Here is a 6,571-nt window from a genome sequence, read left to right on the forward strand (position 1 = left end):
TTGCCCCAGCTGTTTAAGAGATAACTAATCCGAACAACCTTGGAGAAGAACATGCCCCCTTTAGACAGTAGATTTCCATATATATACTTCCTCTTTTCTTGGGTTAGTGCAGCAGCTCACTAATCTGACTGCTGCCCCTTCTCACCTCATTAAAGGTGATCTGTTCCTGTAAAGTGCCCATCTCATTCTTCGAACCTCACTTTCTCTAATTTCCTTACCCTACACTTCTGCCACTAGTTTCTTCAGAAATTTGATAGGTGGTGGACTTGAGTTTTTATTTCTAGTCTCTCATGTCTAATTTCTCGGGAGAAGAGGCAGATTAACAATGTTACCTCTTAGGACTTTTCAGTGACTCACTTGTCAAGGTTTCTAAATTCACAAAGGCTCAGTGACAAGAGAAGACATCTCATTTTTATAATTCCTCCTTTAGGTATAAGCCATCTTCTATTTAAACATGATTTCATAATGAGTCCTTTTTAGCATAATAATAATAGGAAAAAATTATAGATGCTTCTTTATTACCTTTAAATTCCCTGTCAGTCACTACACATGACTGCTGTGGCCCTGTGACATGAGCAGTCATGCTATGTCTGTGACTGCCTGTCACTCAAAGGGGAAACCAGAGAAACGCTGAATGCATCTGGCTTCTGGTCTCCTGTACATCCTGGGATTTCATTTTATTTTTTTCCCTTTTTTGATCCTCTGAGGGAAAACCTTAAGCTTCTGGCCAGGTTCATAGGAATAGAGAGACATTTATGAAAGTCATTTACTGAAAAGAAGGAAAAAGGGATGGGGCCAAGATACATTTCATTATTTTTCTGGAGCAAGACAGCCCTCTATGTAGAACAGCCTTCCTGTCTGCACAGACATTGGTAGTGTCCTGAAGGAGATGTAAGGTTCTCTCCTCCAGCACCAGTGGGCCTCAGGGGAGAAGCAGCCCAGGACAAGGGGAAAAAAATGACAGGATGCCAGGACAAGCAACACAAAACTGTTGCTCTTCTAGTTTCAGAGTCCAATCATCTGTGGAGATTCAGAGGTGAAAGAGAAAGGAGGAAGGGATGGTTTTTGAATTGAGCCTTGAAGGATGGATGGTGTTTCCACTCAGAGATGATGAATGGTGAGAGATAAAGATCTGCTTCTGCTGTGGTGTGAGCTTGTGACTTCTGTCTCCCCAAGATGCAGTATCATCCACTCTTAAAAATGAGGACTGGGACTTCCCTGGTGGCCCACTGGTAAAGAAAAATCCACTGTTCAGCTTTCCTCCGCTGCCGTTAAGGTGTTCAGTCCTTCCAAGGAAGCTTCCACCATTTTAGGGTGAGGTCCTCACATCAACTGGCGACTAGCACTGCACCTGGCAGCCTCCAGCTAGCACTCACCCACACCATGGTCCCGGTCTTGGAGCTCGCCTGCATCTATTCAGCCCTCATTCTGCACAACAATGAGGTGATGGTCATGGAGAATAAGATCAATGCCCTCATTAAAGCAGCTGGTATAAATGTTGAGCTTTTCTACCAGGCTTGTTTGCAAAAGCTTTGGCCAATGTCAACATCAGGAGCCTCATCTGTATGGTAGGGGCTGGTGGACCTATCCTGTCCACCACTGCTGCCCCAGCTGAGGAGAAAAAAGTAGAAGCAAAGAAAGAAGAATCTGAAGAGTCTGATGATGACATGGGCTTTGGTCTTTTTGACTAAACTTCTTTAGTAACACATTCAATAAAAAGCTCTTAGAAAAAAAAAAAAAAGGAATCTGGCTTCCAGTGCAGGACATGGTTCGATCCCTGGTCAGTGAACTAATACCCTACATGCGGCAGAGGCAACTAAGCTCTGTGGAACACAGCAAACCAACTCAGTGCTCTGTAGCCAGCAGGACCAACTAGAGAGCCTGCACATTGCAACTAAGACCCAACAATAGTCAAGTAAATAAATAAATGTTTAAAAATAATGATAAGTAAGTAAATAAAGTAAAAATGAGGAGTGGAGAGTATGGAAGGTTTTCCTCACCTCAGCTCTTGTTCCAGTGTGCCATTCAGATTACAGCTGCTGCTGCTGCTAAGTCGCTTCAGTTGTGTCAGACTATGTGCGACCCCATAGATGGCAGCTCACCAGGTCTCCCGTGCCTGGGATTCTCCAGGCAAGAACACTGGAGTGGGTTGCCATTTCCTTCTCCAATGCATGAAACTGAAAAGTGAAAGTGAATAAGCTCAGTCATGTCCAACTCTTAGCGACCCCATGGAGTGCAGCCTACCAGGCTCCTCCGTTCATGGGATTTTCCAGGCAAGAGTACTGGGGTGCCATTGCCTTCTCCACAGATTACAGCTAACCATGCTTTTTCCCACCTGCCTTCCATTTTATGCCACATTTTGTCTTCCTCCGTTTGCTCCCATTTATCCTCTTTATGTTAATAATGAAATGATTACAGCTTATGTAAATGTATGTGGGGGAGCTGCTCAAGCCTGTGTTTTACTGGGTGGTTCCCGTACCTGCTCCAGCCTTACTGAGCTCTACCTTGTTCTCCTCACTTCCAAAGAACGTTTTGGATTCTTACCTTTGTCTACACCATCTCCCAATACAGTGCTTATGTGGAGAAAGAATCAGATTGCGGGCAGCGGCGCCCATGGTGGGCAGAGGGGTGGGGGTCACAGACTTGAGCTAGCCGCTGCCGCCTGGGCTCGGGGTGTTCCCCTCTCGCCGGTGGGGCCATGTTGGTCTGGACGGCACTCCGTGGGCGTGCTGTCCTCTGTGGCCCTCACTGGCTGCAGGAACTTTTTTGGCTCTAGGTCGTGGGGTGCAGCGAGGAGAGTGCAGGGCGAAGCTGGTGGCGCGGAGGCGAGAGCTGGCTGGGGGGCACTGAGCGAGCGAGTGTATGCACCGCGGACCTGGTCTCTGGGGGACTGTGACATGACAAATTAGTCTGTCCAGGATCCAAATCGGAAAATCTGTGTCCTGTGGAAAAATACAAGCATACCCTTGCCCATAAGTTAGCAACACATCTGGCCCTTTTCATTCTCTGGTAAGGAAGTCTTTTCACTTGACCAGGGGCCAAGTCGAAACCCTTTCAGGAATCTAGTGTCTCATCATTGTAGTCTGCCCCTGTGTGTCTACGTTTAAATGATTAATTACAAACAAAGCATGGTGTAGAACATGATGTGAAGAGGAATATTTAAATTTTTTTATCTTAATTTAGCTATCTGATTTTTTAAAGTCTGGTGTGTCCTTTCCATTATGGTTTGACCTTGGGGAATGTTAAGTATTCTTGTTGAATGTACTATGGAAAATTGTTGACAAAATGTCTTAAAAGCAGCAGAAGTATAAGCTGGGCCATTATCTGTTTTTATCCGTTCGGAGAGTCTTATTTGGGAAAAGCATTCAAACAAGTGTTGAATTACATTTCTTACTGCTTCATTTGATCTAGCAGAGGCTATAATAACATGAGAAAGGGTACCCACGGTAACATGCACAAAGGACAGTTTTCCAAAGGCCAGGATATGAGTTACGTCCATTTGCCAGAGAACATTAGGCCTAAGGCCTCCGGGATTTACTCCTAATGGTGGAGATGGATTAAATATTGGGCAGTTTGGACATAACTTAACTATTTGTCTAGCTGTTTCCCTAGAGATATGAAATTCATACCTTAAACCAGCTACATTTTGATGGTGAATTTTGTGAGAATTTTTGGCCTTGTCAATCTTTTTATGTAAGTTTAAAGCAATTACTTTAGTCAATGCATCTGCCAAAGCATTTCCTTCATGTAAAGGGCCAGACAAGCCAGAATGGGCTCTAATATGTCCCACAAAATATTTTTTATCTCTGTGTTTAATCTCTTTTTGTAAATCAGATAACAAGGAGAAGATAGTAGTTTTATTTTCTGGAATATTAGCAGTCTCAATATAAGGAAACAACCCTACAATATATCAGGAGTCAGTCAAAAGATTGAAGGTGTGGTCTCTTAAATGTTGAAAAGCCTAAATAACTGTTTGTAACTCAGCCCTGACACTTTATTTCTTTGATTTAAAAGATCTTTTAAAGGCCTTGGAGCTGTAATTTCCTGCACCTAAAAGGCTAGATCACTAGATCCAAATGCTCTGTGGCCCCTAGCTTGAGAAGTCAAGTTTTTTCCTGTCTGATAATAAGGTAAAAGCAAAAGCTGTGTTACTCTTTGACCTTTATTAATTTGCAGTTTTGGTAGCTGGCGAGATCAAAACCTTAATTTCCCCAATATAATCAGAATCTACTACACCAGGCACCACTGAAATTTCTTGAAAAGAAAGTGAGCTATGCCCCAGCACAAATCCTACAATGCCCTCAGGTAGGGGGCCAGCCACTCCCATTGGAATTGGAGTAACCAGCATGTCAGGGGTTAATATTGTTGCTAAATCCCCTTACCGTTTTGCTTCTTTCCTAGCCTGGGTGAGGCCCCCCCTGAGGGGGTTTTCTCTAAGGAGCATATTGTGCACTCTTCTGTTTTGAAAGTTCCTTTGTTCAAAAAACTTTTTATCTTCCTCAGCCTTAGGCAATGCTTCAGGAGGCTTTGGGGGCAAAGTGGGTAACTCCTGGGCCCTGGGAGGCGCTAACGGAGGTGGCGGCGATCGCCTTAACTCAGAAAGTGGTGGATAAGTTTTTAAAGGTTTGCTCGGGAGGCGGGGGAGGGGGCTCGCCAGGGTGCCCAGCCGCAGCGTCCTGCAAGCCCTCTCCTTCCTCGGGAGGCAGAGCACAGTCTCCTTCCTTTTCTTTGTCAATGGCAGAAAATATGATCTGCGCAGAAAGTGGAGACCCACCACCACCCACCGCTATAGCCTCCCCCATAAGCTATCTAACAGCCCCATGACGGGGTCCAGGACATTTTTAATCACATTCCACAGAGCAAAAGCATCTACAGGAACCCTTTCTGGCCCAAGTAAAGTATAAAACAAACGTAGAAATTTAGACAGTCTTCCTGTGCTTTCTTTAATGCCTCTATGGGCTAACATGTGAAGTAATATTTCAAAAACATTTGTCTATTTTTAGATGCAGAGAAACCCATTTTTCTAGAGAATATTCTTATTCATTTTGTACACTCTTCACCCTGCCAGCAGTTAGGCAGGTACGATCCCAACCACCCTGCATTACGGTCTCAAATTATTTACCCTTCAGATTCATGAGCAGGATCTAAAGCGTCCCTAATCATGTTCCATAGAGAAAAGGTGTCAGTGGGGACTTTTTCTGGGCCATGCAAAGTGTAATAAGTTTTTAGCTGTTTTCCTACCTTTTCCCAAGTATCTAGGTTAACAGTGCCCTCTTCTGGAAACCAAGGACATTGCTCTTGTACAAACATAAAAAAGGGTTGAACACTAGCTTTCTTAACTTTAATCCCTCTTTTATTTAACAAATGCAAGATTACTCCTAGAAAGAGTTGTTCTTTTGATTCGTTGTTACCCGTGTCAGAAATTTCTGTCTCGTTTTACTTCTGTTTATGCAAAACGATTCCACTACCCACTCCTCCTCACCCTACCTATCTTATGCAGGGGGGGTCTGCAGCACCCTGAGTGGGGTCCTAGCCATCCCGAAAATTGAACAATGGGGAGACTTACCTTCGGGAGCCTGTTCCGGGTGCCACTTACCGGGGTCCGGCCCCGGCAGGATCCAGGAATACCCTCAGGATGACGGTGTTGGCAAGAGAAAGAAAAGGAGAGAAAAAGAGGCTTGATCTTCCTTGGTTTACACAGAAAGTCAATAAAGCTCCTGACACGGAACTTGCTTTGTTCACAGAGGCCGCAGGTGCCCTCTCGGTGGGGTGAGGACACAAGACGCCCTCTCCCCCGTGAAGACGCAGGGTGCCTTCCCAATCGGGTCTTAGAAGCCCAGGCAAAAAAGTGAACTCAGAGGGTCTCTGTGCTCCACGGAGTCAGCCTGAAAAAAGAAGAGAAAGAGAAAGAGAGAAGAGAGAAAAAGAAAGAAAGAATGACATGGGGAGACCAAGCTTCGGTCAGCAAGGCCCACAACTTTATTTTCAAAAGGAACTTTTATACCCTCAGTTATACATAGATGAGAATGTAGGGTGCAGAGTCATGCAGGGTCAGCCGCCCTGACCCTTGTTGAGACCAGGCTTTCTTTCTGCAAACCTATCCTATACAAAGGCTTTATGTGATTTACATCATCTTCTGGCCAGGAGGCCTGTTAACATTTTATGACTCTTTGTTCTGATAAAGGTTAGTCAACCAGAAAACTTATTTTCTCTAAGAGTAATTTTTCTAAAGTTTGGCGCCACTCTCCAAAAGCACTAGATAAAGTTGCATTCCTATAGGGCAAAGGTGCAGTGGGGTATAACAAGGGAAGAATTTATTACCTCAAGGGTCTAAAGTTGTTAACATCAAGGCTTCTACTTATTTTTCCTATATACCAACCATATTAATTAACATACTCCCAAGGACACAATGGGTAAGGAATAAGGAAACTTGGCAGCAAGCATTGGCTCACCAATGAAATCCTTCACCAGTTCTATTCTAATAATTTTAACTCCTTGAAAGGCTCTATATTTTTAGAATGTTTTAAGCTTCCCATGCCTCTCGTGGTTGGAAGGCTGTAAACAATCACAT

At 44.2% G+C, this 6,571-nt stretch overlaps 1 pseudogene; it reads left to right on the plus strand.

Moving 5' to 3' along the window:
• Positions 1 to 1,383: 1,383 nt before the first annotated feature.
• Positions 1,384 to 1,716, plus strand: LOC102280314 (large ribosomal subunit protein P1 pseudogene; annotated as a pseudogene).
• The last annotated feature ends 4,855 nt before the right edge of the window (positions 1,717 to 6,571 follow it).

Source organism: Bos mutus, chromosome 17, assembly GCF_027580195.1.
Source record: "Bos mutus isolate GX-2022 chromosome 17, NWIPB_WYAK_1.1, whole genome shotgun sequence".
Taxonomy (NCBI): domain Eukaryota; kingdom Metazoa; phylum Chordata; class Mammalia; order Artiodactyla; family Bovidae; genus Bos; species Bos mutus.